This window comes from Pelobates fuscus, unplaced genomic scaffold, assembly GCF_036172605.1.
Source record: "Pelobates fuscus isolate aPelFus1 unplaced genomic scaffold, aPelFus1.pri scaffold_57, whole genome shotgun sequence".
In the NCBI taxonomy this organism is placed as follows: domain Eukaryota; kingdom Metazoa; phylum Chordata; class Amphibia; order Anura; family Pelobatidae; genus Pelobates; species Pelobates fuscus.
This window is the reverse complement of record NW_026961940.1, coordinates 15,522-43,515: the sequence shown is the minus strand read 5'-3', so window position 1 is coordinate 43,515 and position 27,994 is coordinate 15,522. Positions and strand designations below refer to the sequence as shown.

Sequence of the window (27,994 nt, the reverse complement as noted above, 5' to 3'; positions counted from 1 at the left end):
ATTAGCGAGATCGCATTCTCTTAATTTCACTTACGGCCATACCAGTCTGAAAATGCCTGATCTCGTCAGATCTCGGAAGCCATCCAGACTCGGGCCTGGTTAGTACTTGTATGGGAGACCAACTAGGAACCTCAGGTGCCGCAAGCTTTTGTTTATTTCTTTTTTGCATTATGATGTCATAATCAGACCACTTTTTTCCCTATGGGAGACCAACTAGGAACCTCAGGTGCCATAAGCTTTTGTTTATTTCTTTTTTGCATTATGATGTCATAATCAGACCACTTTTTTCCCTATGGGAGACCAACTAGGAACCTCAGGTGCCGTAAGCTTTTGTTTATTTCTTTTTTGCATTATGATGTCATAATCAGACCACTTTTTTCCCTATCCAGAAGCGTCTTGTCTTTTGTCGCAACCAGAGTTTGATATTCTACCAACATTAGCGAGATCGCATTCTCTTAATTTCACTTATGGCTATACCAGTCTGAAAATGCCTGATCTCGTCAGATCTCGGAAGCCATCCAGCCTCAGGCCTGGTTAGTACTTGTATGGGAGACCAACTAGGAACCTCAGGTGCCGCAAGCTTTTGTTTATTTCTTTTTTGCATTATGATGTCATAATCAGACCACTTTTTTCCCTATGGGAGACCAACTAGGAACCTCAGGTGCCGTAATCTTTTGTTTATTTCTTTTTTGCATTATGATGTCATAATCAGACCACTTTTTTCCCTATGGGAGACCAACTAGGAACCTCAGGTGCCGTAAGCTTTTGTTTATTTCTTTTTTGCATTATGATGTCATAATCAGACCACTTTTTTCCCTATCCAGAAGCGTCTTGTCTTTTGTCGCAGCCAGAGTTTGATATTCTACCAACATTAGCGAGATCGCATTCTCTTAATTTCCCTTACGGCCATACCAGTCTGAAAATGCCTGATCTCGTCAGATCTCGGAAGCCATCCAGACTCGGGCCTGGTTAGTACTTGTATGGGAGACCAACTAGGAACCTCAGGTGCCTTAAGCTTTTGTTTATTTCTTTTTTGCATTATGATGTCATAATCAGACTACTTTTTTCCCTATCCAGAAGCATCTTGTCTTTTGTCGCAACCAGAGTTTGATATTCTACCAACATTAACGAGATCGCATTCTCTCGATTTCATTTACGGCCATACCAGTCTGAAAATGCCTGATCTCGTCAGATCTCGGAAGCCATCCAGACTTGGGCCTGGTTAGTACTTGTATGGGAGACCAACTAGGAACCTCAGGTGCGGTAAGCTTTTGTTTATTTCTTTTTTGCATTATGATGTCATAATCAGACCACTTTTTTCCCTATGGGAGATCAACTAGGAACGTCAGGTGCCGTAAGCTTTTGTTTATTTATTTTTTGCATTATGATGTCATAATCAGACCACTTTTTTCCCTATCCAGAAGCGTCTTATCTTTTGTCGCAACCAGAGTTTGATATTCTACCAACATTAGCGAGAACGCATTCTCTTAATTTCCCTTAAGGCCATACCAGTCTGAAAATGCCTGATCTCGTCAGATCTCGGAAGCCATCCAGTCTCTGGCCTGGTTAGTACTTGTATGGGAGACCAACTAGGAACCTCAGGTGCCGTATGCTTTTGTTTATTTCTTTTTTGCATTATGATGTCATAATCAGACCACTTTTTTTCCTATCCAGAAGCATCTTGTCTTTTGTCGCAACCAGAGTTTGATATTCTACCAACATTAACGAGATCGCATTCTCTTAATTTCACTTACGGCCATACCAGTCTGAAAATGCCTGATATCGTCAGATCTCGGAAGCTATCCAGACTCGGGCCTGGTTAGTACTTGTATGGGAGACCAACTAGGAACCTCAGGTGCCGTAATCTTTTGTTTATTTCTTTTTTGCATTATGATGTCATAATCAGACCACTTTTATCCCTATGGGAGACCAACTAGGAACCTCAGGTGCCGTAAGCTTTTGTTTATTTCTTTTTTGCATTATGATGTCATAATCAGACCACTTTTTTCCCTATCCAGAAGCGTCTTGTCTTTTGTCGCAACCAGAGTTTGATATTCTACCAACATTAGCGAGATTGCATTCTCTTAATTTCACTTACGGCCATACCAGTCTGAAAATGCCTGATCTCGTCAGATCTCGGAAGCCATTCAGACTCGGGCCTGGTTAGTACTTGTATGGGAGACCAACTAGGAACCTCAGGTGCCGCAAGCTTTTGTTTATTTCTTTTTTGCATTATGATGTCATAATCAGACCACTTTTTTCCCTATCCAGAAGCGTCTTGTCTTTTGTCGCAACCAGAGTTTGATATTCTACCAACATTAGCGAGATCGCATTCTCTTAATTTCACTTACGGCCATACCAGTCTGAAAATGCCTGATCTCGTCAGATCTCGGAAGCCATCCAGACTCGGGCCTGGTTAGTACTTGTATGGGAGACCAACTAGGAACCTCAGGTGCCGTAAGCTTTTGTTTATTTCTTTTTTGCATTATGATGTCATAATCAGACCACTTTTTTCCCTATGGGAGACCAACTAGGAACCTCAGGTGCCGTAAGCTTTTGTTTATTTCTTTTTTGCATTATGATGTCATAATCAGACCACTTTTTTCCCTATCCAGAAGCGTCTTGTCTTTTGTCGCAACCAGAGTTTGATATTCTACCAACATTAGCGAGATCGTATTCTCTTAATTTCACTTACGGCCATACCAGTCTGAAAATGCCTGATCTCGTCAGATCTCGGAAGCCATTCAGACTTGGGCCAGGTTAGAACTTGTATGGGAGACCAACTAGGAACCTCAGGTGCCGTAAGCTTTTGTTTATTTCTTTTTTGCATTATGATGTCATAATCAGACCACTTTTTTCCCTATGGGAGACCAACTAGGAACCTCAGGTGCCGTAAGCTTTTGTTTATTTCTTTTTTGCATTATGATGTCATAATCAGACCACTTTTTTCCCTATCCAGAAGCGTCTTGTCTTTTGTCGCAACCAGAGTTTGATATTCTACCAACATTAGCGAGATCGCATTCTCTTAATTTCACTTACGGCCATACCAGTCTGAAAATGCCTGATCTCGTCAGATCTCGGAAGCCATCCAGACTCGGGCCTGGTTAGTACTTGTATGGGAGACCAACTAGGAACCTCAGGTGCCGTAAACTTTTGTTTATTTCTTTTTTGCATTATGATGTCATAATCAGACCACTTTTTTCCCTATCCAGAAGCGTCTTGTCTTTTGTCGCAACCAGAGTTTGATATTCTACCAACATTAGCGAGATCGCATTCTCTTATTTTCGCTTACGGCCATACCAGTCTGAAAATGCCTGATCTCATCAGATCTCGGAAGCCATTCAGACTCGGGCCTGGTTAGTACTTGTATGGGAGACCAACTAGGAACCTCAGGTGCCGTAAGCTTTTGTTTATTTCTTTTTTGCATTATGATGTCATAATCAGACCACTTTTTTCCCTATCCAGAAGCGTCTTGTCTTTTGTCGCAACCAGAGTTTGATATTCTACCAACATTAGCGAGATCGCATTCTCTTAATTTCACTTACGGCTATACCAGTCTGAAAATGCCTGATCTCATCAGATCTCGGAAGCCATCCAGACTCGGGCCTGGTTAGTTCATGTATGGGAGACCAACTAGGAACCTCAGGTGCCGTAAGCTTTTGTTTATTTATTTTTTGCATTATGATGTCATAATCAGACCACTTTTTTCCCTATGGGAGACCAACTAGGAACCTCAGGTGCCGTAAGCTTTTGTTTATTTCTTTTTTGCATTATGATGTCATAATCAGACCACTTTTTTCCCTATCCAGAAGCGTCTTGTCTTTTGTCGCAACCAGAGTTTGATATTCTACCAACATTAGCGAGATCGCATTCTATTAATTTCACTTACGGCAATACCAGTCTGAAAATGCCTGATCTCATCAGATCTCGGAAGCCATCCAGACTCGGGCCTGGTTAGTACTTGTATGGGAGACCAACTAGGAACCTCAGGTGCCGTAAGCTTTTGTTTATTTCTTTTTTGCATTATGATGTCATAATCAGACCACTTTTTTCCTTATCCAGAAGCGTCTTGTCTTTTGTAAACCAGAGTTTGATATTCTACCAACATTAGCGAGATCGCATTCTCTTAATTTCACTTACGGCCATACCAGTCTGAAAATGCCTGATCTCATCAGATCTCGGAAGCCATCCAGACTCGGGCCTGGTTAGTACTTGTATGGGAGACCAACTAGGAACCTCAGGTGCCGTAAGCTTTTGTTTATTTCTTTTTTGCATTATGATGTTATAATCAGACCACTTTTTTCCCTATCCAGAAGCGTCTTGTCTTTTGTCGCAACCAGAGTTTGATATTCTACCAACATTAGCGAGATCGCATTCTCTTAATTTCACTTACGGCCATACCAGTCTGAAAATGCCTGATCTCGTCAGATCTCGGAAGCCATTCAGACTTGGGCCAGGTTAGAACTTGTATGGGAGACCAACTAGGAACCTCAGGTGCCGTAAGCTTTTGTTTATTTCTTTTTTTCATTATGATGTCATAATCAGACCACTTTTTTCCCTATGGGAGACCAACTAGGAACCTCAGGTGCCGTAAGCTTTTGTTTATTTCTTTTTTGCATTATGATGTCATAATCAGACCACTTTTTTCCCTATCCAGAAGCGTCTTGTCTTTTGTCGCAACCAGAGTTTGATATTCTACCAACATTAGCGAGATCGCATTCTCTTAATTTCACTTACGGCCATACCAGTCTGAAAATGCCTGATCTCGTCAGATCTCGGAAGCCATCCAGACTCGGGCCTGGTTAGTACTTGTATGGGAGACCAACTAGGAACCTCAGGTGCCGTAAGCTTTTGTTTATTTCTTTTTTGCATTATGATGTCATAATCAGACCACTTTTTTCCCTTTCCAGAAGCGTCTTGTCTTTTGTCGCAACCAGAGTTTGATATTCTACCAACATTAGCGAGATCGCATTCTCTTATTTTCACTTACGGCCATACCAGTCTGAAAATGCCTGATCTCATCAGATCTCGGAAGCCATTCAGACTCGGGCCTGGTTAGTACTTGTATGGGAGACCAACTAGGAACCTCAGGTGCCGTAAGCTTTTGTTTATTTCTTTTTTGCATTATGATGTCATAATCAGACCACTTTTTTCCCTATCCAGAAGCGTCTTGTCTTTTGTCGCAACCAGAGTTTGATATTCTACCAACATTAGCGAGATCGTATTCTCTTAGTTTCACTTATGGCCATACCAGTCTGAAAATGCCTGATCTCATCAGATCTTGGAAGCCATCCAGACTCGGGCCTGGTTAGTACTTGTATGGGAGACCAACTAGGAACCTCAGGTGCCGTAAGCTTTTGTTTATTTCTTTTTTGCATTATGATGTCATAATCAGACCACTTTTTTCCCTATCCAGAAGCGTCTTGTCTTTTGTCGCAACCAGAGTTTGATATTCTACCAACATTAGCGAGATCGCATTCTATTAATTTCATTTACGGCCATACCAGTCTGAAAATGCCTGATCTCATCAGATCTCGGAAGCCATCCAGACTCGGGCCTGGTTAGTACTTGTATGGGAGACCAACTAGGAACCTCAGGTGCCGTAAGCTTTTGTTTATTTCTTTTTTGCATTATGATGTCATAATCAGACCACTTTTTTCCTTATCCAGAAGCGTCTTGTCTTTTGTAAACCAGAGTTTGATATTCTACAAACATTAGCGAGATCGCATTCTCTTAATTTCACTTACGGCCATACCAGTCTGAAAATGCCTGATCTCATCAGATCTCGGAAGCCATCCAGACTCGGGCCTGGTTAGTACTTGTATGGGAGACCAACTAGGAGCCTCAGGTGCCGTAAGCTTTTGTTTATTTCTTTTTTGCATTATGATGTCATAATCAGACCACTTTTTTCCCTATCCAGAAGCGTCTTGTCTTTTGTCGCAACCAGAGTTTGATATTCTACCAACATTAGCGAGATCGCATTCTCTTAATTTCACTTACGGCCATACCAGTCTGAAAATGCCTGATCTCGTCAGATCTCGGAAGCCATCCAGACTCGGGCCAGGTTAGAATTTGTATGGGAGACCAACTAGGAACCTCAGGTGCTGTAAGCTTTTGTTTATTTCTTTTTTGCATTATGATGTCATAATCAGACCACTTTTTTCCCTATGGGAGACCAACTAGGAACCTCAGGTGCCGTAAGCTTTTGTTTATTTCTTTTTTGCATTATGATGTCATAATCAGACCACTTTTTTTCCCTATCCAGAAGTGTCTTGTCTTTTGTCGCAACCAGAGTTTGATATTCTACCAACATTAGCGAGATCGCATTCTCTAAATTTCACTTACGGCCATACCAGTCTGAAAATGCCTGATCTCATCAGATCTCGGAAGCCATCCAGACTCGGGCCTGGTTAGTACTTGTATGGGAGACCAACTAGGAACCTCAGGTGCTGTAAGCTTTTGTTTATTTCTTTTTTGCATTATGATGTCATAATCAGACCACTTTTTTCCCTATCCAGAAGCGTCTGTCTTTTGTCGCAACCAGAGTTTGATATTCTACCAACATTAGCGAGATCGCATTCGCTTAATTTCACTTACGGCCATACCAGTCTGAAAATGCCTGATCTCGTCAGATCTCGGAAGCCATTCAGACTCGGGCCTGGTTAGTACTTGTATGGGAGACCAAATAGGAACCTCAGGTGCCGTAAGCTTTTGTTTATTTCTTTTTTGCATTATGATGTCATAATCAGACCACTTTTTTCCCTATCCAGAAGCGTCTTGTCTTTTGTCGCAACCAGAGTTTGATATTCTACCAACATTAGCGAGATCGCATTCTCTTAATTTCACTTACGGCCATACCAGTCTGAAAATGCCTGATCTCGTCAGATCTCGGAAGCCATCCAGACTCGGACCTGGTTAGTACTTGTATGGGAGACCAACTAGGAACCTCAGGTGCCATAAGCTTTTGTTTATTTCTTTTTTGCATTATGATGTCATAATCAGACCACTTTTTTTCCCTATCCAGAAGCGTCTTGTCTTTTGTCGCAACCAGAGTTTGATATTCTACCAACATTAGCGAGATCGCATTCTCTTAATTTCACTTACGGCCATACCAGTCTGAAAATGCCTGATCTCATCAGATCTCGGAAGCCATCCAGACTCGGGCTTGGTTAGTACTTGTATGGGAGACCAACTAGGAACCTCAGGTGCCGTAAGCTTTTGTTTATTTCTTTTTTGCATTATGATGTCATAATCAGACCACTTTTTTCCCTATCCAGAAGCGTCTTGTCTTTTGTCGCAACCAGAGTTTGATATTCTACCAACATTAGCGAGATCGCATTCTCTTAATTTCACTTACGGCCATACCAGTCTGAAAATGCCTGATCTCGTCAGATCTCGGAAGCCATCCAGACTCGGGCCAGGTTAGAACTTGTATGGTAGACCAACTAGGAACCTCAGGTGCCGTAAGCTTTTGTTTATTTCTTTTTTGCATTATGATGTCATAATCAGACCACTTTTTTCCCTATGGGAGACCAACTAGGAACCTCAGGTGCCGTAAGCTTTTGTTTATTTCTTTTTTGCATTATGATGTCATAATCAGACCACTTTTTTCCCTATGGGAGACCAACTAGGAACCTCAGGTGCCGTAAGCTTTTGTTTATTTCTTTTTTGCATTATGATGTCATAATCAGACCACTCTTTTCCCTATCCAGAAGCGTCTTGTCTTTTGTCGCAACCAGAGTTTGATATTCTACCAACATTAGCGAGATCGCATTCTCTGAATTTCACTTACGGCCATACCAGTCTGAAAATGCCTGATCTCGTCAGATCTCTGAAGCCATTCAGACTCGGGCCTGGTTAGTACTTGTATGGGAGACCAACTAGGAACCTCAGGTGCCGCAAGCTTTTGTTTATTTCTTTTTTGCATTATGATGTCATAATCAGACCACTTTTTTCCCTATGGGAGACCAACTAGGAACCTCAGGTGCCGTAATCTTTTGTTTATTTCTTTTTTGCATTATGATGTCATAATCAGACCACTTTTTTCCCTATGGGAGACCAACTAGGAACCTCAGGTGCCGTAAGCTTTTGTTTATTTCTTTTTTGCATTATGATGTCATAATCAGACCACTTTTTTCCCTATCCAGAAGCGTCTTGTCTTTTGTCGCAACCAGAGTTTGATATTCTACCAACATTAGCGAGATCGCATTCTCTTAATTTCACTTATGGCTATACCAGTCTGAAAATGCCTGATCTCGTCAGATCTCGGAAGCCATCCAGCCTCAGGCCTGGTTAGTACTTGTATGGGAGACCAACTAGGAACCTCAGGTGCCGCAAGCTTTTGTTTATTTCTTTTTTGCATTATGATGTCATAATCAGACCACTTTTTTCCCTATGGGAGACCAACTAGGAACCTCAGGTGCCGTAATCTTTTGTTTATTTCTTTTTTGCATTATGATGTCATAATCAGACCACTTTTTTCCCTATGGGAGACCAACTAGGAACCTCAGGTGCGGTAAGCTTTTGTTTATTTCTTTTTTGCATTATGATGTCATAATCAGACCACTTTTTTCCCTATCCAGAAGCGTCTTGTCTTTTGTCGCAGCCAGAGTTTGATATTCTACCAACATTAGCGAGATCGCATTCTCTTAATTTCCCATACGGCCATACCAGTCTGAAAATGCCTGATCTCGTCAGATCTCGGAAGCCATCCAGACTCGGGCCTGGTTAGCACTTGTATGGGAGACCAACTAGGAACCTCAGGTGCCGTAAGCTTTTGTTTATTTCTTTTTTGCATTATGATGTCATAATCAGACCACTTTTTTCCCTATCCAGAAGCATCTTGTCTTTTGTCGCAACCAGAGTTTGATATTCTACCAACATTAACGAGATCGCATTCTCTTGATTTCACTTACGGCCATACCAGTCTGAAAATGCCTGATCTCGTCAGATCTCGGAAGCCATCCAGACTTGGGCCTGGTTAGTACTTGTATGGGAGACCAACTAGGAACCTCAGGTGCGGTAAGCTTTTGTTTATTTCTTTTTTGCATTATGATGTCATAATCAGACCACTTTTTTCCCTATGGGAGACCAACTAGGAACGTCAGGTGCCGTAAGCTTTTGTTTATTTATTTTTTGCATTATGATGTCATAATCAGACCACTTTTTTCCCTATCCAGAAGCGTCTTATCTTTTGTCGCAACCAGAGTTTGATATTCTACCAACATTAGCGAGAACGCATTCTCTTAATTTCACTTAAGGCCATACCAGTCTGAAAATGCCTGATCTCATCAGATCTCGGAAGCCATCCAGACTCTGGCCTGGTTAGTACTTGTATGGGAGACCAACTAGGAACCTCAGGTGCCGTATGCTTTTGTTTATTTCTTTTTTGCATTATGATGTCATAATCAGACCACTTTTTTTCCTATCCAGAAGCATCTTGTCTTTTGTCGCAACCAGAGTTTGATATTCTACCAACATTAACGAGATCGCATTCTCTTAATTTCAATTACGGCCATACCAGTCTGAAAATGCCTGATATCGTCAGATCTCGGAAGCTATCCAGACTCGGGCCTGGTTAGTACTTGTATGGGAGACCAACTAGGAACCTCAGGTGCCGTAATCTTTTGTTTATTTATTTTTTGCATTATGATGTCATAATCAGACCACTTGTTTCCCTATGGGAGACCAACTAGGAGCCTCAGGTGCCGTAAGCTTTTGTTTATTTCTTTTTTGCATTATGATGTCATAATCAGACCACTTTTTTCCCTATGGGAGACCAACTAGGAACCTCAGGTGCCGTAAGCTTTTGTTTATTTCTTTTTTGCATTATGATGTCATAATCAGACCACTTTTTTCCCTATCCAGAAGCGTCTTGTCTTTTGTCGCAGCCAGAGTTTGATATTCTACCAACATTAGCGAGATCGCATTCTCTTAATTTCACTTACGGCCATACCAGTCTGAAAATGCCTGATCTCGTCAGATCTCGGAAGCCATCCAGACTCGGGCCTGGTTAGTACTTGTATGGGAGACCAACTAGGAACCTCAGGTGCCGCAAGCTTTTGTTTATTTCTTTTTTGCATTATGATGTCATAATCAGACCACTTTTTTCCCTATGGGAGACCAACTAGGAACCTCAGGTGCCATAAGCTTTTGTTTATTTCTTTTTTGCATTATGATGTCATAATCAGACCACTTTTTTCCCTATGGGAGACCAACTAGGAACCTCAGGTGCCGTAAGCTTTTGTTTATTTCTTTTTTGCATTATGATGTCATAATCAGACCACTTTTTTCCCTATCCAGAAGCGTCTTGTCTTTTGTCGCAACCAGAGTTTGATATTCTACCAACATTAGCGAGATCGCATTCTCTTAATTTCACTTATGGCTATACCAGTCTGAAAATGCCTGATCTCGTCAGATCTCGGAAGCCATCAAGCCTCAGGCCTGGTTACTACTTGTATGGGAGACCAACTAGGAACCTCAGGTGCCGCAAGCTTTTGTTTATTTCTTTTTTGCATTATGATGTCATAATCAGACCACTTTTTTCCCTATGGGAGACCAACTAGGAACCTCAGGTGCCGTAATCTTTTGTTTATTTCTTTTTTGCATTATGATGTCATAATCAGACCACTTTTTTCCCTATGGGAGACCAACTAGGAACCTCAGGTGCCGTAAGCTTTTGTTTATTTCTTTTTTGCATTATGATGTCATAATCAGACCACTTTTTTCCCTATCCAGAAGCGTCTTGTCTTTTGTCGCAGCCAGAGTTTGATATTCTACCAACATTAGCGAGATCGCATTCTCTTAATTTCCCTTACGGCCATACCAGTCTGAAAATGCCTGATCTCGTCAGATCTCGGAAGCCATCCAGACTCGGGCCTGGTTAGTACTTGTATGGGAGACCAACTAGGAACCTCAGGTGCCTTAAGCTTTTGTTTATTTCTTTTTTGCATTATGATGTCATAATCAGACTACTTTTTTCCCTATCCAGAAGCATCTTGTCTTTTGTCGCAACCAGAGTTTGATATTCTACCAACATTAACGAGATCGCATTCTCTCGATTTCACTTACGGCCATACCAGTCTGAAAATGCCTGATCTCGTCAGATCTCGGAAGCCATCCAGACTTGGGCCTGGTTAGTACTTGTATGGGAGACCAACTAGGAAACTCAGGTGCGGTAAGCTTTTGTTTATTTCTTTTTTGCATTATGATGTCATAATCAGACCACTTTTTTCCCTATGGGAGATCAACTAGGAACGTCAGGTGCCGTAAGCTTTTGTTTATTTATTTTTTGCATTATGATGTCATAATCAGACCACTTTTTTCCCTATCCAGAAGCGTCTTATCTTTTGTCGCAACCAGAGTTTGATATTCTACCAACATTAGCGAGAACGCATTCTCTTAATTTCCCTTAAGGCCATACCAGTCTGAAAATGCCTGATCTCGTCAGATCTCGGAAGCCATCCAGTCTCTGGCCTGGTTAGTACTTGTATGGGAGACCAACTAGGAACCTCAGGTGCCGTATGCTTTTGTTTATTTCTTTTTTGCATTATGATGTCATAATCAGACCACTTTTTTTCCTATCCAGTAGCATCTTGTCTTTTGTCGCAACCAGAGTTTGATATTCTACCAACATTAACGAGATCGCATTCTCTTAATTTCACTTACGTGCATACCAGTCTGAAAATGCCTGATATCGTCAGATCTCGGAAGCTATCCAGACTCGGGCCTGGTTAGTACTTGTATGGGAGACCAACTAGGAACCTCAGGTGCCGTAATCTTTTGTTTATTTCTTTTTTGCATTATGATGTCATAATCAGACCACTTTTATCCCTATGGGAGACCAACTAGGAACCTCAGGTGCCGTAAGCTTTTGTTTATTTCTTTTTTGCATTATGATGTCATAATCAGACCACTTTTTTCCCTATCCAGAAGCGTCTTGTCTTTTGTCGCAACCAGAGTTTGATATTCTACCAACATTAGCGAGATTGCATTCTCTTAATTTCACTTACGGCCATACCAGTCTGAAAATGCCTGATCTCGTCAGATCTCGGAAGCCATTCAGACTCGGGCCTGGTTAGTACTTGTATGGGAGACCAACTAGGAACCTCAGGTGCCGCAAGCTTTTGTTTATTTCTTTTTTGCATTATGATGTCATAATCAGACCACTTTTTTCCCTATCCAGAAGCGTCTTGTCTTTTGTCGCAACCAGAGTTTGATATTCTACCAACATTAGCGAGATCGCATTCTCTTAATTTCACTTACGGCCATACCAGTCTGAAAATGCCTGATCTCGTCAGATCTCGGAAGCCATCCAGACTCGGGCCTGGTTAGTACTTGTATGGGAGACCAACTAGGAACCTCAGGTGCCGTAAGCTTTTGTTTATTTCTTTTTTGCATTATGATGTCATAATCAGACCACTTTTTTCCCTATGGGAGACCAACTAGGAACCTCAGGTGCCGTAAGCTTTTGTTTATTTCTTTTTTGCATTATGATGTCATAATCAGACCACTTTTTTCCCTATCCAGAAGCGTCTTGTCTTTTGTCGCAACCAGAGTTTGATATTCTACCAACATTAGCGAGATCGTATTCTCTTAGTTTCACTTACGGCCATACCAGTCTGAAAATGCCTGATCTCGTAAGTTCTCGGAAGCCATCCAGACTAGGGCCTGGTTAGTACTTGTATGGGAGACCAACTAGGAACCTCAGGTGCCGTAAGCTTTTGTTTATTTCTTTTTTGCATTATGATGTCATAATCAGACCACTTTTTTCCCTATCCAGAAGCGTCTTGTCTTTTGTCGCAACCAGAGTTTGATATTCTACCAACATTAGCGAGATCGCATTCTATTAATTTCACTTACGGCAATACCAGTCTGAAAATGCCTGATCTCATCAGATCTCGGAAGCCATCCAGACTCGGGCCTGGTTAGTACTTGTATGGGAGACCAACTAGGAACCTCAGGTGCCGTAAGCTTTTGTTTATTTCTTTTTTGCATTATGATGTCATAATCAGACCACTTTTTTCCTTATCCAGAAGCGTCTTGTCTTTTGTAAACCAGAGTTTGATATTCTACCAACATTAGCGAGATCGCATTCTCTTAATTTCACTTACGGCCATACTAGTCTGAAAATGCCTGATCTCATCAGATCTCGGAAGCCATCCAGACTCGGGCCTGGTTAGTACTTGTATGGGAGACCAACTAGGAACCTCAGGTGCCGTAAGCTTTTGTTTATTTCTTTTTTGCATTATGATGTCATAATCAGACCACTTTTTTCCCTATCCAGAAGCGTCTTGTCTTTTGTCGCAACCAGAGTTTGATATTCTACCAACATTAGCGAGATCGCATTCTCTTAATTTCACTTACGGCCATACCAGTCTGAAAATGCCTGATCTCGTCAGATCTCGGAAGCCATTCAGACTTGGGCCAGGTTAGAACTTGTATGGGAGACCAACTAGGAACCTCAGGTGCCGTAAGCTTTTGTTTATTTCTTTTTTGCATTATGATGTCATAATCAGACCACTTTTTTCCCTATGGGAGACCAACTAGGAACCTCAGGTGCTGTAAGCTTTTGTTTATTTATTTTTTGCATTATGATGTCATAATCAGACCACTTTTTTCCCTATGGGAGACCAACTTGGAACCTCAGGTGCCGTAAGCTTTTGTTTATTTATTTTTTGCATTATGATGTCATAATCAGACCACTTTTTTCCCTATCCAGAAGCGTCTTGTCTTTTGTCGCAACCAGAGTTTGATATTCTACCAACATTAGCGAGATCGCATTCTCTTAATTTCACTTACGGCCATACCAGTCTGAAAATGCCTGATCTCGTCAGATCTCGGAAGCCATCCAGACTCGGGCCTGGTTAGTACTTGTATGGGAGACCAACTAGGAACCTCAGGTGCCGTAAGCTTTTGTTTATTTCTTTTTTGCATTATGATGTCATAATCATACCACTTTTTTCCCTATCCAGAAGCGTCTTGTCTTTTGTCGCAACCAGAGTTTGATATTCTACCAACATTAGTGAGATCGCATTCTCTTAATTTCACTTACGGCCATACCAGTCTGAAAATGCCTGATCTCATCAGATCTCGGAAGCCATCCAGACTCGGGCCTGGTTAGTACTTGTATGGGAGACCAACTAAGAACCTCAGGTGCTGTAAGCTTTTGTTTATTTCTTTTTTGCATTATGATGTCATAATCAGACCACTTTTTTCCCTATCCAGAAGCGTCTTGTCTTTTGTCGCAACCAGAGTTTGAAATTCTACCAACATTAGCGAGATCGCATTCTCTTAATTTCACTTACGGCCATACCAGTCTGAAAATGCCTGATCTCGTCAGATCTCGGAAGCCATCCAGACTCGGGCCTGGTTAGTACTTGTATGGGAGACCAACTAGGAACCTCAGGTGCCCTAAGCTTTTGTTTATTTCTTTTTTGCATTATGATGTCATAATCAGACCACTTTTTTCCCTATCCAGAAGCGTCTTGTCTTTTGTCGCAACCAGAGTTTGATATTCTACCAACATTAGCGAGATCGCATTCTCTTAATTTTATTTACGGCCATTCCAGTCTGAAAATGCCTGATCTCGTCAGATCTCGGAAGCCATCCAGACTCGGGCCTGGTTAGTACTTGTATGGGAGACCAACTAGGAACCTCAGGTGCTGTAAGCTTTTGTTTATTTCTTTTTTGCATTATGATGTCATAATCAGACCACTCTTTTCCCTATGGGAGACCAACTTGGAACCTCAGGTGCCGTAAGCTTTTGTTTATTTCTTTTTTGCATTATGATGTCATAATCAGACCACTTTTTTTCCCTATCCAGAAGCGTCTTGTCTTTTGTCGCAACCAGAGTTTGATATTCTACCAACATTAGCGAGATCGCATTCTCTTAATTTCACTTACGGCCATACCAGTCTGAAAATGCCTGATCTCGTCAAATCTCGGAAGCCATCCAGACTCGGGCCTGGTTAGTACTTGTATGGGAGACCAACTAGGAACCTCAGGTGCCCTAAGCTTTTGTTTATTTCTTTTTTGCATTATGATGTCATAATCAGACCACTTTTTTCACTATGGGAGACCAACTAGGAACCTCAGGTGCCGTAAGCTTTTGTTTATTTATTTTTTGCATTATGATGTCATAATCAGACCACTTTTTTCCCTATCCAGAAGCGTCTTGTCTTTTGTCGCAACCAGAGTTGGATTTTCTACCAACATTAGCGAGATCGCATTCTCTTAATTTCACTTACGGCCATACCAGTCTGAAAATGTCAGATCTCGGAAGCCATCCAGACTCGGGCCTGGTTAGTACTTGTATGGGAGACCAACTAGGAACCTCAGGTGCCGTAAGCTTTTGTTTATTTCTTTTTTGCATTATGATGTCATAATCAGACCACTTTTTTCCCTATGGGAGACCAACTAGGAACCTCAGGTGCCGTAAGCTTTTGTTTATTTCTTTTTTGCATTATGATGTCATAATCAGACCACTTTTTTCCCTATGGGAGACCAACTAGGAACCTCAGGTGCCGTAAGCTTTTGTTTATTTCTTTTTTGCATTATGATGTCATAATCAGACCACTTTTTTCCCTATCCAGAAGCGTCTTGTCTTTTGTCGCAACCAGAGTTGGATTTTCTACCAACATTAGCGATATCGCATTCTCTTAATTTCACTTACGGCCATACCAGTCTGAAAATGTCAGATCTCGGAAGCCATCCAGACTCGGGCCTGGTTAGTACTTGTATGGGAGACCAACTAGGAACCTCAGGTGCCGTAAGCTTTTGTTTATTTCTTTTTTGCATTATGATGTCATAATCAGACCACTTTTTTCCCTATGGGAGACCAACTAGGAACCTCAGGTGCCGTAAGCTTTTGTTTATTTCTTTTTTGCATTATGATGTCATAATCAGACCACTTTTTTCCCTATCCAGAAGCGTCTTGTCTTTTGTCGCAACCAGAGTTTGATATTCTACCAACATTAGCGAGATCGCATTCTCTTAATTTCTATTACGGCCATACCAGTCTGAAAATGCCTGATCTCGTCAGATCTCGGAAGCCATCCAGACTTGGGCCTGGTTAGTACTTGTATGGGAGACCAACTAGGAACCTCAGGTGCCGTAAGCTTTTGTTTATTTCTTTTTTGCATCATGATGTCATAATCAGACCACTTTTTTCCCTATCCAGAAGCGTCTTGTCTTTTTCGCAACCAGAGTTTGATATTCTACCAACATTAGCGAGATCACATTCTCTTAATTTCATTTACGGCCAGACCAGTCTGAAAATGCCTGATCTCGTCAGATCTCTGAAGCCATCCAGACTCGGGCCTGGTTAGTACTTGTATGGGAGACCAACTAGGAACCTCAGGTGCCGTAAGCTTTTGTTTATTTCTTTTTTGCATTATGATGTCATAATCAGACCACTTTTTTCCCTATCCAGAAGCGTCTTGTCTTTTGTCGCAACCAGAGTTTGATATTCTACCAACATTAGCGAGATCGCATTCTCTAAATTTCGCTTACGGCCATACCAGTCTGAAAATGCCTGATCTCTTCAGATCTCGGAAGCCATCCAGACTCGGGCCTGGTTAGTACTTGTATGGGAGACCAACTAGGAACCTCAGGTGCCGTAAGCTTTTGTTTATTTCTTTTTTGCATTATGATGTCATAATCAGACCACTTTTTTCCCTATCCAGAAGCGTCTTGTCTTTTGTCGCAACCAGAGTTTGATATTCTACCAACATTAGCGAGATCGCATTCTCTTAATTTCACTTACGGCTATACCAGTCTGAAAATGCCAGATCTCGGAAGCCATCCAGACTCGGGTCTGGTTAGTGCTTGTATGGGAGACCAACTAGGAACCTCAGGTGCCGTAAGTTTTTGTTTATTTCTTTTTGGCATTATGATGTCATAATCAGACCACTGTTTTCCCTATGGGAGACCAACTAGGAACCTCAGGTGCCGTAAGCTTTTGTTTATGTCTTTTTTGCATTATGATGTCATAATCAGACCACTTTTTTCCCTATCCAGAAGCGTCTTGTCTTTTGTCGCAACCAGAGTTTGATATTCTACCAACATTAGCGAGATCGCATTCTCTTATTTTCTCTTACGGCCATACCAGTCTGAAAATGCCTGATCTCGTCAGATCTCGGAAACCATCCAGACTCGGGTCTGGTTAGTACTTGTATGGGAGACCAACTAGGAACCTCAGGTGCCGTAAGCTTTTGTTTATTTCTTTTTTGCATTATGATGTCATAATCAGACCACTTTTTTCCCTATCCAGAAGCGTCTTGTCTTTTGTCGCAACCAGAGTTTGATATTCTACCAACATTAGCGAGATCGCATTCTCTTAATTTCACTTACGGCTATACCAGTCTGAAAATGCCTGATCTCGTCAGATCTCGGAAGCCATCCAGACTCGGGTCTGGTTAGTACTTGTATGGGAGACCAACTAGGAACCTCAGGTGCCGTAAGTTTTTGTTTATTTCTTTTTTGCATTATGATGTCATAATCAGACCACTTTTTTCCCTATCCAGAAGCGTCTTGTCTTTTGTCGCAACCAGAGTTTGATATTCTACCAACATTAGCGAGATCGCATTCTTTTAATTTCACTTACGGCCATACCAGTCTGAAAATGCCAGATCTCGGAAGCCATCCAGACTCGGGCCTGGTTAGTACTTGTATGGGAGACCAACTAGGAACCTCAGGTGCCGTAAGCTTTTGTTTATTTCTTTTTTGCATTATGATGTCATAATCAGACCACTTTTTTCCCTATCCAGAAGCGTCTTGTCTTTTGTCGCAACCAGAGTTTGATATTCTACCAACATTAGCGAGATCGCATTCTCTTAATTTCACTTACGGCCATACCAGTCTGAAAATGCCTGATCTCGTCAGATCTCGGAAACCATCCAGACTCGGGCCTGGTTAGTATTTGTATGGGAGACCAACTAGGAACCTCAGGTGCCGTAAGCTTTTGTTTATTTCTTTTTTGCATTATGATGTCATAATCAGACCACTTTTTTCCCTATGGGAGACCAACTAGGAACCTCAGGTGCCGTAAGCTTTTGTTTATTTCTTTTTTGCATTATGATGTCATAATCAGACCACTTTTTTACCTATCCAGAAGCGTCTTGTCTTTTGTCGCAACCAGAGTTGGATTTTCTACCAACATTAGCGAGATCGCATTCTCTTAATTTCACTTACGGCCATACCAGTCTGAAAATGTCAGATCTCGGAAGCCATCCAGACTCGGGCCTGGTTAGTACTTGTATGGGAGACCAACTAGGAACCTCAGGTGCCGTAAGCTTTTGTTTATTTCTTTTTTGCATTATGATGTCATAATCAGACCACTTTTTTCCCTATGGGAGACCAACTAGGAACCTCAGGTGCCGTAAGCTTTTGTTTATTTCTTTTTTGCATTATGATGTCATAATCAGACCACTTTTTTCCCTATGGGAGACCAACTAGGAACCTCAGGTGCCGTAAGCTTTTGTTTATTTCTTTTTTGCATTATGATGTCATAATCAGACCACTTTTTTCCCTATCCAGAAGCGTCTTGTCTTTTGTCGCAACCAGAGTTGGATTTTCTACCAACATTAGCGAAATCGCATTCTCTTAATTTCACTTACGGCCATACCAGTCTGAAAATGTCAGATCTCGGAAGCCATCCAGACTCGGGCCTGGTTAGTACTTGTATGGGAGACCAACTAGGAACCTCAGGTGCCGTAAGCTTTTGTTTATTTCTTTTTTGCATTATGATGTCATAATCAGACCACTTTTTTCCCTATGGGAGACCAACTAGGAACCTCAGGTGCCGTAAGCTTTTGTTTATTTCTTTTTTGCATTATGATGTCATAATCAGACCACTTTTTTCCCTATCCAGAAGCGTCTTGTCTTTTGTCGCAACCAGAGTTTGATATTCTACCAACATTAGCGAGATCGCATTCTCTTAATTTCACTTACGGCCATACCAGTCTGAAAATGCCTGATCTCATCAGATCTCGGAAGCCATCCAGACTCGGGCCTGGTTAGTATTTGTATGGGAGACCAACTAGGAACCTCAGGTGCCGTAAGTTTTTGTTTATTTCTTTTTTGCATTATGATGTCATAATCAGACCACTTTTTTCCCTATGGGAGACCAACTAGGAACCTCAGGTGCCGTAAGCTTTTGTTTATTTCTTTTTTGCATTATGATGTCATAATCAGACCACTTTTTTCTCTATCCAGAAGCGTCTTGTCTTTTGTCGCAACCAGAGTTTGATATTCTACCAACATTAGCGAGATCGCATTCTCTTAATTTCACTTACGGCCATACCAGTCTGAAAATGCCTGATCTCGTCAAATCTCGGAAGCTATCCAGACTCGGGCCTGGTTAGTACTTGTATGGGAGACCAACTAGGAACCTCAGGTGCCGTAAGCTTTTGTTTATTTCTTTTTTGCATTATGATGTCATAATCAGACCACTTTTTTCCCTATCCAGAAGCGTCTTGTCTTTTGTCGCAACCAGAGTTTATATTCTACCAACATTAGCGAGATCGCATTCTCTTAATTTCACTTACGGCCATACCAGTCTGAAAATGCCTGATCTCGTCAAATCTCGGAAGCCATCCAGACTCGGGTCTGGTTAGTACTTGTATGGGAGACCAACTAGGAATCTCAGGTGCCGTAAGCTTTTGTTTATTTCTTTTTTGCATTATGATGTCATAATCAGACCACTTTTTTCCCTATCCAGAAGCGTCTTGTCTTTTGTCGCAACCAGAGTTTGATATTCTACCAACATTAGCGAGATCGCATTCTCTTAATTTCACTTACGGCCATACCAGTCTGAAAATGCCTGATCTTGTCAGATCTCGGAAGCCATCCAGACTTGGGCCTGGTTAGTACTTGTATGGGAGACCAACTAGGAACTTCAGGTGCCGTAAGCTTTTGTTTATTTCTTTTTTGCATTATGATGTCATAATCAGACCACTTTTTTCCCTATCCAGAAGCATCTTGTCTTTTGTCGCAACCAGAGTTTGATATTCTACTAACATTAGCGAGATCGCATTCTCTTAATTTCACTTACGGCCATACCAGTCTGAAAATGCCAGATCTCGGAAGCCATCCAGACTCGGGCCTGGTTAGTACTTGTATGGGAGACCAACTAGGAACCTCAGGTGCCGTAAGCTTTTGTTTATTTCTTTTTTGCATTATGATGTCATAATCAGACCACTTTTTTCCCTATCCAGAAGCGTCTTGTCTTTTGTCGCAACCAGAGTTTGATATTCTACCAACATTAGCGAGATCGCATTCTCTGAATTTCACTTACGGCCATACTAGTCTGAAAATCCCTGATCTCGTCAGATCTCGGAAGCCATCCAGACTCGGGCCTGGTTAGTACTTGTATGGGAGACCAACTAGGAAGCTCAGGTGCCGTGAGCTTTTGTTTATTTCTTTTTTGCATTATGATGTCATAATCAGACCACTTTTTTCCCTATGGGAGACCAACTAGGAACCTCAGGTGCCGTAAGCTTTTGTTTATTTCTTTTTTGCATTATGATGTCATAATCAGACCACTTTTTTCCCTATCCAGAAGCGTCTTGTCTTTTGTCGCAACCAGAGTTTGATATTCTACCAACATTAGCGAGATCGCATTCTCTTAATTTCACTTACGGCCATACCAGTCTGAAAATGCCTGATCTCATCAGATCTTGGAAGCCATCCAAACTCGGGCCTGGTTAGTACTTGTATGGGAGACCAACTAGGAACCTCAGGTGCCGTAAGCTTTTGTTTATTTCTTTTTTGCATTATGATGTCATAATCAGACCACTTTTTTCCCTATCCAGAAGCGTCTTGTCTTTTGTCGCAACCAGAGTTTGATATTCTACCAACATTAGCGAGATCGCATTCTCTTAATTTCACTTACGGCCATACCAGTCTGAAAATGCCTGATCTCGTCAGATCTCGGAAACCATCCAGACTCGGGCCTGGTTAGTTCTTGTATGGGAGACCAACTAGGAACCTCAGGTGCCGTAAGCTCTTGTTTATTTCTTTTTTGCATTATGATGTCATAATCAGACCACTTTTTTCCCTATCCAGAAGCGTCTTGTCTTTTGTCGCAACCAGAGTTTGATATTCTACCAACATTAGCGAGATCGCATTCTCTTAATTTCACTTACGGCCATACCAGTCTGAAAATGCCTGATCTCGTCAAATCTCGGAAGCCATCCAGACTCGGGTCTGGTTAGTACTTGTATGGGAGACCAACTAGGAATCTCAGGTGCCGTAAGCTTTTGTTTATTTCTTTTTTGCATTATGATGTCATAATCAGACCACTTTTTTCCCTATCCAGAAGCGTCTTGTCTTTTGTCGCAACCAGAGTTTGATATTCTACCAACATTAGCGAGATCGCATTCTCTTAATTTCACTTACGGCCATACCAGTCTGAAAATGCCTGATCTTGTCAGATCTCGGAAGCCATCCAGACTTGAGCCTGGTTAGTACTTGTATGGGAGACCAACTAGGAACTTCAGGTGCCGTAAGCTTTTGTTTATTTCTTTTTTGCATTATGATGTCATAATCAGACCACTTTTTTCCCTATCCAGAAGCATCTTGTCTTTTGTCGCAACCAGAGTTTGATATTCTACTAACATTAGCGAGATCGCATTCTCTTAATTTCACTTACGGCCATACCAGTCTGAAAATGCCAGATCTCGGAAGCCATCCAGACTCGGGCCTGGTTAGTACTTGTATGGGAGACCAACTAGGAACCTCAGGTGCCGTAAGCTTTTGTTTATTTCTTTTTTGCATTATGATGTCATAATCAGACCACTTTTTTCCCTATCCAGAAGCGTCTTGTCTTTTGTCGCAACCAGAGTTTGATATTCTACCAACATTAGCGAGATCGCATTCTCTGAATTTCACTTACGGCCATACTAGTCTGAAAATCCCTGATCTCGTCAGATCTCGGAAGCCATCCAGACTCGGGCCTGGTTAGTACTTGTATGGGAGACCAACTAGGAACCTCAGGTGCCGTAAGCTTTTGTTTATTTCTTTTTTGCATTATGATGTCATAATCAGACCACTTTTTTCCCTATGGGAGACCAACTAGGAACCTCAGGTGCCGTAAGCTTTTGTTTATTTCTTTTTTGCATTATGATGTCATAATCAGACCACTTTTTTCCCTATCCAGAAGCGTCTTGTCTTTTGTCGCAACCAGAGTTTGATATTCTACCAACATTAGCGAGATCGCATTCTCTTAATTTCAATTACGGCCATACCAGTCTGAAAATGCCTGATCTTATCAGATCTTGGAAGCCATCCAGACTCGGGCCTGGTTAGTACTTGTATGGGAGACCAACTAGGAACCTCAGGTGCCGTAATCTTTTGTTTATTTCTTTTTTGCATTATGATGTCATAATCAGACCACTTTTTTCCCTATCCAGAAGCGTCTTGTCTTTTGTCGCAACCAGAGTTTGATATTCTACCAACATTAGCGAGATCGCATTCTCTTAATTTCACTTACGGTCATACCAGTCTGAAAATGCCTGATCTCGTCAGATCTCGGAAACCATCCAGACTCGGGCCTGGTTAGTTCTTGTATGGGAGACCAACTAGGAACCTCAGGTGCCGTAAGCTCTTGTTTATTTATTTTTTGCATTATGATGTCATAATCAGACCACTTTTTTCCCTATCCAGAAGCATCTTGTCTTTTGTCGCAACCAGAGTTTGATATTCTACCAACATTAACGAGATCGCATTCTCTTAATTTCACTTACGGTCATACCAGTCTGAAAATGCCTGATCTCGGAAGCCATCCAAACTCGGGCCTGGTTAGTACTTGTATGGGAGACCAACTAGGAACCTCAGGTGCCGTAAGCTTTTGTTTATTTCTTTTTTGCATTATGATGTCATAATCAGACCACTTTTTTCCCTATTTGAGACCAACTAGGAACCTCAGGTGCCGTAAGCTTTTGTTTATTTCTTTTTTGCATTATGATGTCATAATCAGACCACTTTTTTCTCTATCCAGAAGCGTCTTGTCTTTTGTCGCAACCAGAGTTTGATATTCTACCAACATTAGCGAGATCGCATTCTCTTAATTTCACTTATGGCCATACCAGTCTGAAAATGCCTGATCTCGTCAAATCTCGGAAGCTATCCAGACTCGGGCCTGGTTAGTACTTGTATGGGAGACCAACTAGGAACCTCAGGTGCCGTAAGCTTTTGTTTATTTCTTTTTTGCATTATGATGTCATTATCAGACCACTTTTTTCCCTATCCAGAAGCGTCTTGTCTTTTGTCGCAACCAGAGTTTGATATTCTACCAACATTAGCAAGATCGCATTCTCTTAATTTCACTTACGGCCATACCAGTCTGAAAATGCCTGATCTCGTCAAATCTCAGAAGCCATCCAGACTCGGGTCTGGTTAGTACTTGTATGGGAGACCAACTAGGAATCTCAGGTGCCGTAAGCTTTTGTTTATTTCTTTTTTGCATTATGATGTCATAATCAGACCACTTTTTTCCCTATCCAGAAGCGTCTTGTCTTTTGTCGCAACCAGAGTTTGATATTCTACCAACATTAGCGAGATCGCATTCTCTTAATTTCACTTACGGCCATACCAGTCTGAAAATGCCTGATCTTGTCAGATCTCGGAAGCCATCCAGACTTGGGCCTGGTTAGTACTTGTATGGGAGACCAACTAGGAACTTCAGGTGCCGTAAGCTTTTGTTTATTTCTTTTTTGCATTATGATGTCATAATCAGACCACTTTTTTCCCTATCCAGAAGCATCTTGTCTTTTGTCGCAACCAGAGTTTGATATTCTACTAACATTAGCGAGATCGCATTTTCATAATTTCACTTACGGCCATACCAGTCTGAAAATGCCAGATCTCGGAAGCCATCCAGACTCGGGCCTGGTTAGTACTTGTATGGGAGACCAACTAGGAACCTCAGGTGCCGTAAGCTTTTGTTTATTTCTTTTTTGCATTATGATGTCATAATCAGACCACTTTTTTCCCTATCCAGAAGCGTCTTGTCTTTTGTCGCAACCAGAGTTTGATATTCTACCAACATTAGCGAGATCGCATTCTCTAAATTTCACTTACGGCCATACTAGTCTGAAAATGCCTGATCTCGTCAGATCTCGGAAGCCATCCAGACTCGGGCCTGGTTAGTACTTGTATGGGAGACCAACTAGGAACCTCAGGTGCCGTAAGCTTTTGTTTATTTCTTTTTTGCATTATGATGTCATAATCAGACCACTTTTTTCCCTATGGGAGACCAACTAGGAACCTCAGGTGCCGTAAGCTTTTGTTTATTTCTTTTTTGCATTATGATGTCATAATCAGACCACTTTTTTCCCTATCCAGAAGCGTCTTGTCTTTTGTCGCAACCAGAGTTTGATATTCTACCAACATTAGCGAGATCGCATTCTCTTAATTTCACTTACGGCCATACCAGTCTGAAAATGCCTGATCTTGTCAGATCTCGGAAGCCATCCAGACTTGGGCCTGGTTAGTACTTGTATGGGAGACCAACTAGGAACTTCAGGTGCCGTAAGCTTTTGTTTATTTCTTTTTTGCATTATGATGTCATAATCAGACCACTTTTTTCCCTATCCAGAAGCATCTTGTCTTTTGTCGCAACCAGAGTTTGATATTCTACTAACATTAGCGAGATCGCATTCTCTTAATTTCACTTACGGCCATACCAGTCTGAAAATGCCAGATCTCGGAAGCCATCCAGACTCGGGCCTGGTTAGTACTTGTATGGGAGACCAACTAGGAACCTCAGGTGCCGTAAGCTTTTGTTTATTTCTTTTTTGCATTATGATGTCATAATCAGACCACTTTTTTCCCTATCCAGAAGCGTCTTGTCTTTTGTCGCAACCAGAGTTTGATATTCTACCAACATTAGCGAGATCGCATTCTCTTAATTTCACTTACGGCCATACCAGTCTGAAAATGCCTGATCTCATCAGATCTTGGAAGCCATCCAAACTCGGGCCTGGTTAGTACTTGTATGGGAGACCAACTAGGAACCTCAGGTGCCGTAAGCTTTTGTTTATTTCTTTTTTGCATTATGATGTCATAATCAGACCACTTTTTTCCCTATCCAGAAGCGTCTTGTCTTTTGTCGCAACCAGAGTTTGATATTCTACCAACATTAGCGAGATCGCATTCTCTTAATTTCACTTACGGCCATACCAGTCTGAAAATGCCTGATCTCGTCAGATCTCGGAAACCATCCAGACTCGGGCCTGGTTAGTTCTTGTATGGGAGACCAACTAGGAACCTCAGGTGCCGTAAGCTCTTGTTTATTTCTTTTTTGCATTATGATGTCATAATCAGACCACTTTTTTCCCTATCCAGAAGCGTCTTGTCTTTTGTCGCAACCAGAGTTTGATATTCTACCAACATTAGCGAGATCGCATTCTCTTAATTTCACTTACGGCCATACCAGTCTGAAAATGCCTGATCTCGTCAAATCTCGGAAGCCATCCAGACTCGGGTCTGGTTAGTACTTGTATGGGAGACCAACTAGGAATCTCAGGTGCCGTAAGCTTTTGTTTATTTCTTTTTTGCATTATGATGTCATAATCAGACCACTTTTTTCCCTATCCAGAAGCGTCTTGTCTTTTGTCGCAACCAGAGTTTGATATTCTACCAACATTAGCGAGATCGCATTCTCTTAATTTCACTTACGGCCATACCAGTCTGAAAATGCCTGATCTTGTCAGATCTCGGAAGCCATCCAGACTTGAGCCTGGTTAGTACTTGTATGGGAGACCAACTAGGAACTTCAGGTGCCGTAAGCTTTTGTTTATTTCTTTTTTGCATTATGATGTCATAATCAGACCACTTTTTTCCCTATCCAGAAGCATCTTGTCTTTTGTCGCAACCAGAGTTTGATATTCTACTAACATTAGCGAGATCGCATTCTCTTAATTTCACTTACGGCCATACCAGTCTGAAAATGCCAGATCTCGGAAGCCATCCAGACTCGGGCCTGGTTAGTACTTGTATGGGAGACCAACTAGGAACCTCAGGTGCCGTAAGCTTTTGTTTATTTCTTTTTTGCATTATGATGTCATAATCAGACCACTTTTTTCCCTATCCAGAAGCGTCTTGTCTTTTGTCGCAACCAGAGTTTGATATTCTACCAACATTAGCGAGATCGCATTCTCTTAATTTCACTTACGGCCATACCAGTCTGAAAATGCCTGATCTCATCAGATCTCGGAAGCCATCCAGACTCGGGCCTGGTTAGTACTTGTATGGGAGACCAAATAGGAACCTCAGGTGCCGTAAGCTTTTGTTTATTTCTTTTTTGCATTATGATGTCATAATCAGACCACTTTTTTCCCTATGGGAGACCAACTAGGAACCTCAGGTGCCGTAAGCTTTTGTTTATTTCTTTTTTGCATTATGATGTCATAATCAGACCACTTTTTTCCCTATCCAGAAGCATTTTGTCTTTTGTCGCAACCAGAGTTTGATATTCTACCAACATTAGCGAGATCGCATTCTCTTAATTTCACTTACGGCCATACCAGTCTGAAAATGCCTGATCTCGTCAGATCTCGGAAGCCATCCAGAATCGGGCCTGGTTAGTACTTGTATGGGAGACCAACTAGGAACCTCAGGTGCCGTAAGCTTTTGTTTATTTCTTTTTTGCATTATGATGTCATAATCAGACCACTTTTTTCCCTATCCAGAAGCATCTTGTCTTTTGTCGCAACCAGAGTTTGATATTCTACCAACATTAACGAGATCGCATTCTCTTAATTTCACTTACGGCCATACCAGTCTGAAAATGCCAGATCTCGGAAGCCATCCAGACTTGGGCCTGGTTAGTACTTTTATGGGAGACCAACTAGGAACCTCAGGTGCCGTAAGCTTTTGTTTATTTCTTTTTTGCATTATGATGTCATAATCAGACCACTTTTTTCCCTATGGGAGACCAACTAGGAACCTCAGGTGCCGTAAGCTTTTGTTTATTTCTTTTTTGCATTATGATGTCATAATCAGACCACTTTTTTCCCTATCCAGAAGCGTCTTGTCTTTTGTCGCAACCAGAGTTTGATATTCTACCAACATTAGCGAGATCGCATTCTCTTAATTTCACTTAAGGCTATACCAGTCTGAAAATGCCTGATCTCGTCAAATCTCGGAAGCCATCCAGACTCGGGCCTGGTTAGTACTTGTATGGGAGACCAACTAGGAACCTCAGGTGCCGTAAGCTTTTGTTTATTTCTTTTTTGCATTATGATGTCATAATCAGACCACTTTTTTCCCTATGGGAGACCAACTAGGAACCTCAGGTGCCGTAAGCTTTTGTTTATTTCTTTTTTGCATTATGATGTCATAATCAGACCACTTTTTTCCCTATCCAGAAGCGTCTTGTCTTTTGTCGCAACCAGAGTTTGATATTCTACCAACATTAGCGAGATCGCATTCTCTTAATTTCACTTACGGCCATACCAGTCTGAAAATGCCTGATCTCATCAGATCTCGGAAGCCATCCAGACTCGGGCCTGGTTAGTACTTGTATGGGAGAACAACTAGGAACCTCAGGTGCCGTAAGCTTTTGTTTATTTCTTTTTTGCATTATGATGTCATAATCAGACCACTTTTTTCCCTATGGGAGACTAACTCGGAACCTCAGGTGCCGTAAGCTTTTGTTTATTTCTTTTTTGCATTATGATGTCATAATCATACCACTTTTTTCCCTATCCAGAAGCGTCTTGTCTTTTGTCGCAACCAGAGTTTGATATTCTACTGACATTAGCGAGATCGCATTCTCTTAATTTCACTTATGGCCATACCAGTCTGAAAATGCCTGATCTCATCAGATCTTGGAAGCCATCCAGACTCGGGCCTGGTTAGTACTTGTATGGGAGACCAACTAGGAACCTCAGGTGCCGTAAGCTTTTGTTTATTTCTTTTTTGCATTATGATGTCATAATCAGACCACTTTTTTCCCTATCCAGAAGCGTCTTGTCTTTTGTCGCAACCA

At 41.6% G+C, this 27,994-nt stretch overlaps 78 pseudogenes; all 78 read left to right on the top strand.

The window, feature by feature from the left end:
- Positions 1-28: 28 nt before the first annotated feature.
- Positions 29-147, top strand: LOC134585064 (5S ribosomal RNA; annotated as a pseudogene).
- A 316-nt stretch (positions 148-463) lies between these two features.
- Positions 464-582, top strand: LOC134585261 (5S ribosomal RNA; annotated as a pseudogene).
- Positions 583-898: 316 nt separating this feature from the next.
- Positions 899-1,017, top strand: LOC134585165 (5S ribosomal RNA; annotated as a pseudogene).
- Positions 1,018-1,151: 134 nt separating this feature from the next.
- On the top strand, positions 1,152-1,270 carry LOC134585116 (5S ribosomal RNA; annotated as a pseudogene).
- Positions 1,271-1,748: 478 nt separating this feature from the next.
- LOC134585158 (5S ribosomal RNA) lies at positions 1,749-1,867 on the top strand (annotated as a pseudogene).
- Positions 1,868-2,092: 225 nt separating this feature from the next.
- On the top strand, positions 2,093-2,211 carry LOC134585050 (5S ribosomal RNA; annotated as a pseudogene).
- Positions 2,212-2,345: 134 nt separating this feature from the next.
- LOC134585274 (5S ribosomal RNA) lies at positions 2,346-2,464 on the top strand (annotated as a pseudogene).
- Positions 2,465-2,689: 225 nt separating this feature from the next.
- Positions 2,690-2,808, top strand: LOC134585121 (5S ribosomal RNA; annotated as a pseudogene).
- A 225-nt stretch (positions 2,809-3,033) lies between these two features.
- Positions 3,034-3,152, top strand: LOC134585033 (5S ribosomal RNA; annotated as a pseudogene).
- A 134-nt stretch (positions 3,153-3,286) lies between these two features.
- On the top strand, positions 3,287-3,405 carry LOC134584881 (5S ribosomal RNA; annotated as a pseudogene).
- Positions 3,406-3,539: 134 nt separating this feature from the next.
- LOC134585199 (5S ribosomal RNA) lies at positions 3,540-3,658 on the top strand (annotated as a pseudogene).
- A 225-nt stretch (positions 3,659-3,883) lies between these two features.
- On the top strand, positions 3,884-4,002 carry LOC134584945 (5S ribosomal RNA; annotated as a pseudogene).
- Positions 4,003-4,134: 132 nt separating this feature from the next.
- Positions 4,135-4,253, top strand: LOC134584960 (5S ribosomal RNA; annotated as a pseudogene).
- Positions 4,254-4,387: 134 nt separating this feature from the next.
- LOC134585120 (5S ribosomal RNA) lies at positions 4,388-4,506 on the top strand (annotated as a pseudogene).
- Positions 4,507-4,731: 225 nt separating this feature from the next.
- Positions 4,732-4,850, top strand: LOC134585273 (5S ribosomal RNA; annotated as a pseudogene).
- Positions 4,851-4,984: 134 nt separating this feature from the next.
- On the top strand, positions 4,985-5,103 carry LOC134584948 (5S ribosomal RNA; annotated as a pseudogene).
- A 134-nt stretch (positions 5,104-5,237) lies between these two features.
- LOC134585060 (5S ribosomal RNA) lies at positions 5,238-5,356 on the top strand (annotated as a pseudogene).
- A 134-nt stretch (positions 5,357-5,490) lies between these two features.
- On the top strand, positions 5,491-5,609 carry LOC134584934 (5S ribosomal RNA; annotated as a pseudogene).
- Positions 5,610-5,741: 132 nt separating this feature from the next.
- LOC134584933 (5S ribosomal RNA) lies at positions 5,742-5,860 on the top strand (annotated as a pseudogene).
- Positions 5,861-5,994: 134 nt separating this feature from the next.
- On the top strand, positions 5,995-6,113 carry LOC134585222 (5S ribosomal RNA; annotated as a pseudogene).
- A 226-nt stretch (positions 6,114-6,339) lies between these two features.
- LOC134585223 (5S ribosomal RNA) lies at positions 6,340-6,458 on the top strand (annotated as a pseudogene).
- A 133-nt stretch (positions 6,459-6,591) lies between these two features.
- On the top strand, positions 6,592-6,710 carry LOC134584937 (5S ribosomal RNA; annotated as a pseudogene).
- Positions 6,711-6,844: 134 nt separating this feature from the next.
- Positions 6,845-6,963, top strand: LOC134585146 (5S ribosomal RNA; annotated as a pseudogene).
- A 135-nt stretch (positions 6,964-7,098) lies between these two features.
- Positions 7,099-7,217, top strand: LOC134584943 (5S ribosomal RNA; annotated as a pseudogene).
- Positions 7,218-7,351: 134 nt separating this feature from the next.
- On the top strand, positions 7,352-7,470 carry LOC134585208 (5S ribosomal RNA; annotated as a pseudogene).
- A 316-nt stretch (positions 7,471-7,786) lies between these two features.
- Positions 7,787-7,905, top strand: LOC134585112 (5S ribosomal RNA; annotated as a pseudogene).
- Positions 7,906-8,221: 316 nt separating this feature from the next.
- Positions 8,222-8,340, top strand: LOC134585258 (5S ribosomal RNA; annotated as a pseudogene).
- A 316-nt stretch (positions 8,341-8,656) lies between these two features.
- LOC134585225 (5S ribosomal RNA) lies at positions 8,657-8,775 on the top strand (annotated as a pseudogene).
- A 134-nt stretch (positions 8,776-8,909) lies between these two features.
- On the top strand, positions 8,910-9,028 carry LOC134585048 (5S ribosomal RNA; annotated as a pseudogene).
- Positions 9,029-9,253: 225 nt separating this feature from the next.
- On the top strand, positions 9,254-9,372 carry LOC134585242 (5S ribosomal RNA; annotated as a pseudogene).
- Positions 9,373-9,506: 134 nt separating this feature from the next.
- Positions 9,507-9,625, top strand: LOC134585105 (5S ribosomal RNA; annotated as a pseudogene).
- A 316-nt stretch (positions 9,626-9,941) lies between these two features.
- LOC134585062 (5S ribosomal RNA) lies at positions 9,942-10,060 on the top strand (annotated as a pseudogene).
- A 751-nt stretch (positions 10,061-10,811) lies between these two features.
- Positions 10,812-10,930, top strand: LOC134585164 (5S ribosomal RNA; annotated as a pseudogene).
- A 134-nt stretch (positions 10,931-11,064) lies between these two features.
- LOC134585044 (5S ribosomal RNA) lies at positions 11,065-11,183 on the top strand (annotated as a pseudogene).
- A 478-nt stretch (positions 11,184-11,661) lies between these two features.
- On the top strand, positions 11,662-11,780 carry LOC134585263 (5S ribosomal RNA; annotated as a pseudogene).
- A 225-nt stretch (positions 11,781-12,005) lies between these two features.
- Positions 12,006-12,124, top strand: LOC134585049 (5S ribosomal RNA; annotated as a pseudogene).
- A 134-nt stretch (positions 12,125-12,258) lies between these two features.
- Positions 12,259-12,377, top strand: LOC134585272 (5S ribosomal RNA; annotated as a pseudogene).
- A 225-nt stretch (positions 12,378-12,602) lies between these two features.
- Positions 12,603-12,721, top strand: LOC134585115 (5S ribosomal RNA; annotated as a pseudogene).
- A 134-nt stretch (positions 12,722-12,855) lies between these two features.
- On the top strand, positions 12,856-12,974 carry LOC134584944 (5S ribosomal RNA; annotated as a pseudogene).
- A 132-nt stretch (positions 12,975-13,106) lies between these two features.
- LOC134584957 (5S ribosomal RNA) lies at positions 13,107-13,225 on the top strand (annotated as a pseudogene).
- A 134-nt stretch (positions 13,226-13,359) lies between these two features.
- On the top strand, positions 13,360-13,478 carry LOC134585118 (5S ribosomal RNA; annotated as a pseudogene).
- Positions 13,479-13,794: 316 nt separating this feature from the next.
- Positions 13,795-13,913, top strand: LOC134585271 (5S ribosomal RNA; annotated as a pseudogene).
- Positions 13,914-14,047: 134 nt separating this feature from the next.
- Positions 14,048-14,166, top strand: LOC134584935 (5S ribosomal RNA; annotated as a pseudogene).
- A 134-nt stretch (positions 14,167-14,300) lies between these two features.
- LOC134585142 (5S ribosomal RNA) lies at positions 14,301-14,419 on the top strand (annotated as a pseudogene).
- Positions 14,420-14,553: 134 nt separating this feature from the next.
- On the top strand, positions 14,554-14,672 carry LOC134585109 (5S ribosomal RNA; annotated as a pseudogene).
- A 226-nt stretch (positions 14,673-14,898) lies between these two features.
- Positions 14,899-15,017, top strand: LOC134585231 (5S ribosomal RNA; annotated as a pseudogene).
- A 984-nt stretch (positions 15,018-16,001) lies between these two features.
- LOC134584967 (5S ribosomal RNA) lies at positions 16,002-16,120 on the top strand (annotated as a pseudogene).
- Positions 16,121-16,253: 133 nt separating this feature from the next.
- LOC134585141 (5S ribosomal RNA) lies at positions 16,254-16,372 on the top strand (annotated as a pseudogene).
- Positions 16,373-16,506: 134 nt separating this feature from the next.
- Positions 16,507-16,625, top strand: LOC134585059 (5S ribosomal RNA; annotated as a pseudogene).
- A 468-nt stretch (positions 16,626-17,093) lies between these two features.
- LOC134584995 (5S ribosomal RNA) lies at positions 17,094-17,212 on the top strand (annotated as a pseudogene).
- A 134-nt stretch (positions 17,213-17,346) lies between these two features.
- LOC134584994 (5S ribosomal RNA) lies at positions 17,347-17,465 on the top strand (annotated as a pseudogene).
- A 377-nt stretch (positions 17,466-17,842) lies between these two features.
- On the top strand, positions 17,843-17,961 carry LOC134585021 (5S ribosomal RNA; annotated as a pseudogene).
- A 984-nt stretch (positions 17,962-18,945) lies between these two features.
- On the top strand, positions 18,946-19,064 carry LOC134585235 (5S ribosomal RNA; annotated as a pseudogene).
- A 225-nt stretch (positions 19,065-19,289) lies between these two features.
- Positions 19,290-19,408, top strand: LOC134584999 (5S ribosomal RNA; annotated as a pseudogene).
- A 133-nt stretch (positions 19,409-19,541) lies between these two features.
- On the top strand, positions 19,542-19,660 carry LOC134585189 (5S ribosomal RNA; annotated as a pseudogene).
- Positions 19,661-19,794: 134 nt separating this feature from the next.
- On the top strand, positions 19,795-19,913 carry LOC134584988 (5S ribosomal RNA; annotated as a pseudogene).
- A 377-nt stretch (positions 19,914-20,290) lies between these two features.
- Positions 20,291-20,409, top strand: LOC134585111 (5S ribosomal RNA; annotated as a pseudogene).
- Positions 20,410-20,634: 225 nt separating this feature from the next.
- Positions 20,635-20,753, top strand: LOC134585136 (5S ribosomal RNA; annotated as a pseudogene).
- A 134-nt stretch (positions 20,754-20,887) lies between these two features.
- On the top strand, positions 20,888-21,006 carry LOC134585077 (5S ribosomal RNA; annotated as a pseudogene).
- Positions 21,007-21,140: 134 nt separating this feature from the next.
- Positions 21,141-21,259, top strand: LOC134585187 (5S ribosomal RNA; annotated as a pseudogene).
- Positions 21,260-21,393: 134 nt separating this feature from the next.
- On the top strand, positions 21,394-21,512 carry LOC134585174 (5S ribosomal RNA; annotated as a pseudogene).
- Positions 21,513-21,889: 377 nt separating this feature from the next.
- LOC134585061 (5S ribosomal RNA) lies at positions 21,890-22,008 on the top strand (annotated as a pseudogene).
- Positions 22,009-22,233: 225 nt separating this feature from the next.
- On the top strand, positions 22,234-22,352 carry LOC134585169 (5S ribosomal RNA; annotated as a pseudogene).
- A 134-nt stretch (positions 22,353-22,486) lies between these two features.
- On the top strand, positions 22,487-22,605 carry LOC134585122 (5S ribosomal RNA; annotated as a pseudogene).
- Positions 22,606-23,073: 468 nt separating this feature from the next.
- Positions 23,074-23,192, top strand: LOC134585080 (5S ribosomal RNA; annotated as a pseudogene).
- A 134-nt stretch (positions 23,193-23,326) lies between these two features.
- On the top strand, positions 23,327-23,445 carry LOC134585137 (5S ribosomal RNA; annotated as a pseudogene).
- Positions 23,446-23,579: 134 nt separating this feature from the next.
- Positions 23,580-23,698, top strand: LOC134584987 (5S ribosomal RNA; annotated as a pseudogene).
- Positions 23,699-24,075: 377 nt separating this feature from the next.
- LOC134584990 (5S ribosomal RNA) lies at positions 24,076-24,194 on the top strand (annotated as a pseudogene).
- A 225-nt stretch (positions 24,195-24,419) lies between these two features.
- Positions 24,420-24,538, top strand: LOC134584986 (5S ribosomal RNA; annotated as a pseudogene).
- Positions 24,539-24,915: 377 nt separating this feature from the next.
- On the top strand, positions 24,916-25,034 carry LOC134585135 (5S ribosomal RNA; annotated as a pseudogene).
- A 134-nt stretch (positions 25,035-25,168) lies between these two features.
- Positions 25,169-25,287, top strand: LOC134585076 (5S ribosomal RNA; annotated as a pseudogene).
- Positions 25,288-25,421: 134 nt separating this feature from the next.
- On the top strand, positions 25,422-25,540 carry LOC134585186 (5S ribosomal RNA; annotated as a pseudogene).
- Positions 25,541-25,674: 134 nt separating this feature from the next.
- Positions 25,675-25,793, top strand: LOC134585173 (5S ribosomal RNA; annotated as a pseudogene).
- Positions 25,794-26,170: 377 nt separating this feature from the next.
- Positions 26,171-26,289, top strand: LOC134585212 (5S ribosomal RNA; annotated as a pseudogene).
- Positions 26,290-26,514: 225 nt separating this feature from the next.
- Positions 26,515-26,633, top strand: LOC134585132 (5S ribosomal RNA; annotated as a pseudogene).
- Positions 26,634-27,101: 468 nt separating this feature from the next.
- Positions 27,102-27,220, top strand: LOC134585240 (5S ribosomal RNA; annotated as a pseudogene).
- A 225-nt stretch (positions 27,221-27,445) lies between these two features.
- LOC134585106 (5S ribosomal RNA) lies at positions 27,446-27,564 on the top strand (annotated as a pseudogene).
- Positions 27,565-27,789: 225 nt separating this feature from the next.
- On the top strand, positions 27,790-27,908 carry LOC134585058 (5S ribosomal RNA; annotated as a pseudogene).
- The last annotated feature ends 86 nt before the right edge of the window (positions 27,909-27,994 follow it).